The 2,575-nt window shown below is 44.6% G+C and overlaps 1 protein-coding gene across 1 annotated transcript in view; it reads right to left on the bottom strand.

Moving 5' to 3' along the window:
* LOC117943616 (SH3 and cysteine-rich domain-containing protein 3-like) overlaps positions 1 to 479 on the bottom strand; it is a 13,743-nt gene extending 13,264 nt beyond the window's left edge. Inside the window, exon 1 of the mRNA XM_034869844.1 lies at positions 356 to 479. The gene's annotated coding sequence lies outside the window, so the exon portion shown is untranslated. The remainder of the gene's footprint in view (positions 1 to 355) is intronic.
* Between the last annotated feature and the right edge of the window lie 2,096 nt (positions 480 to 2,575).

Raw genomic sequence — 2,575 nt, 5'->3', positions numbered from 1 at the left:
TTTATAATCAAAGCTAGAGTGATGTCTTAGCTAATTGAGTCCTGACGTTTGGACCCTCCAAGTGGGATTCGCAACAATTACTAACGTGTTTACAAGTTTTCACCGTTTCTCCGGAGAGGCGTGAGCACCACATTGGGAAGAGAGAGTAGCAGGAAATTTAGCATCACAAAAATATCATGAGAAGAAAACGGCGCTTTTCAAAATAAAAGCAGAGCACGAGGTGACACTGTAGAACTACAATGCCTTGTTAACATGTAAATATAATATTACTGCGATTTATCAAGAACATTTACAAACAATTAAGCATAGAAAGTCTTAAATTACTAACGGACGGTAGATCATTCATGCAACTGACCGTAAAACTTGTATTCCACTTCTTCTCATATTGTGGTGGTTCTCAGACACTCAGGAGGGGTCCCTGCAGCTTGAAACTTCTTGGGACTCTCTCTAGCTTTATCCACCTGGAAGCCTGTTAAGTCCTTTACCGTTACGCTTAGGAACATAAAGACTCAAACGCATGGGTCACAAACAAAAAGGATTTATTGGAGCTGAGTGGAGAGGGGAAGTGGGGAAGCAGGCGCCAGGGATAGGGATGCAGATATGGGAAAGCTTGGGGAGTCTCGAGGGTGAGGATACTCAGGGGAAGCGTGAGAGAGCCACGCTGCAATTAAGGCCATGAGAGTCGTACCTGGTGAGCTTCTCCACTTTAATGGAGAGGCAGAAGCCACAAAGTTACAGATCACAAAAGCAACAAGGGCTTTCTTTCCAGCTCTGTACAATCAGAGGAACTCTGTAAATTTGAATGCAGCCAGGTATGAAATTTACCAAAAAGCCCCAAAGGCCCCCAGCACTATAGCCACCACCTCCTACAGAGTGGAATATGTGCCTTCATGGAAGACGTGTTTCCCACAGTTACTGCTATGGAAAGCAGCAGACCAGCCTGATCCACCGGCTGTGGATCTTACCTTATGTGGATGGGACAAGAAGATGAGCCTAAAAGAAGGACACCAATAACACAAAGAGAGGGATGAAGGGTCTGGAGAAGATGATGACAGAACAGATGAGGACAATGAAGATGATGAGGCTGCCTTTTGTTAGTTAATTGTGAGGCATTGCAGTTTGCCTGAAGGTGGTAGCCAGTGTGTGCTTTGTGTAGTGCGGAGGTGAGGCCCTCTTGGTTAGCCTAGCGTCTGGTGGGCTGACTCGGGTGGACCAGACTCAGTTTTAATTCTTGCACCTGGGGGAGTTTTACCTGGGTCCTTGTTGGATATTCCAACTTGCGGACTAACATGGGCAGCCATTTGGACGTTGCCCTAGCAACTTGCGGGGCCTGTCTTGTATGGCATGTATAAAGTGTATTTGTACATAGTTTGTTGATCACACGTGGCTATTGGCTTAGGCGATGTCATCTCATCGGGTGTCTTAAAGAGCTCCCCCTTAAATATGTATTGTAAAGGTGCAGGATCCAAGTTATTTAAAATACCTGCATTGCTTTCTCCTCCAAAAATGCATAACATTCAGCCAAACAAAGATTGAACTGAACACTTTTTCTCAGGGGTAACGTGGGAGAGCCAGGAGCAAAGACGCGGGAGGGGAGCCGAGAGGAGAAGCCAGCTGACTGGATACGAGAAACAGGACTGGAGGTGATGACTGGGGAGGGACAAAAGAGGAAAGTCCAACATAAGAACAGAGGCAAGGACACTCGAGGAATCAGGATAGGTTGTAAGACTTTCACCAGGGTAACTGGAGCAACGATCAAACCAAGTTTGGTCGGGGATTACAGTGGTGTGAAAAAATGTTTGCCCCCTTCCTCATTTCCTGTTCCTTTGCATGTTTGTTACACTTAATTGTTTCGGAACATCAAACCAATTTAAACAATAGTCAAGGACAACACAAGTACAACACAAAATGCAATTTGTAAATGAAGGTGTTTATTATTAAAAGGTGAAAAAAAATCCAAACCATCATGGCCCTGTGTGAAAAAGTGATTGCCCCCTAAACCTAATTACTGGTTGAGCCACCCTTAGCAGCAACAACTGCAACTAAGCGTTTGCAATAATGTGCAATGAGGCTTTTACAGCGTCCTGGAGTAATTTTGGCCCAATCATCTTTGCAGAATTGTCCTAATTCAGTTACATTAGAGGGTTTTCGAGCATGAACGGCCTTTTTAAGGTCATACCACAACATCTCAATAGGATTCAGGTCAGGACTTTGGCTAGGCCACTCCAAAGTCTTCATTTTGTTTTTCTTCAGCCATTCGGTGGTGGACTTGCTGGTGTGTTTAGGATCATAGTCCTGCTGCAGAACCCAAGTTCGTTTCAGCTTGAGTACACGAACAGATGGTCGGACATTCTCCTTCAGGATCTCTTGGTAGACAGCCGAATTCATAGTTCCTTTTATCACGGCAAGTCTTCCAGTTCCCTAAACAGCCCCAGACCATCACACTACCACCACCATATTTTACTGTTGGTATAATGTTCTTTTTATGAAATGCAGATTTCCTTCTACGCCAGATATACTTGGACACACACCTTCCAAAGAGTTCCACTTTTGTCTCATCGGTCCACAGAATGTT

This window comes from Etheostoma cragini, chromosome 4 (genome assembly GCF_013103735.1).
Source record: "Etheostoma cragini isolate CJK2018 chromosome 4, CSU_Ecrag_1.0, whole genome shotgun sequence".
Classification (NCBI taxonomy): domain Eukaryota; kingdom Metazoa; phylum Chordata; class Actinopteri; order Perciformes; family Percidae; genus Etheostoma; species Etheostoma cragini.
This window is presented reverse-complemented; position numbering and strand designations above follow the sequence as displayed.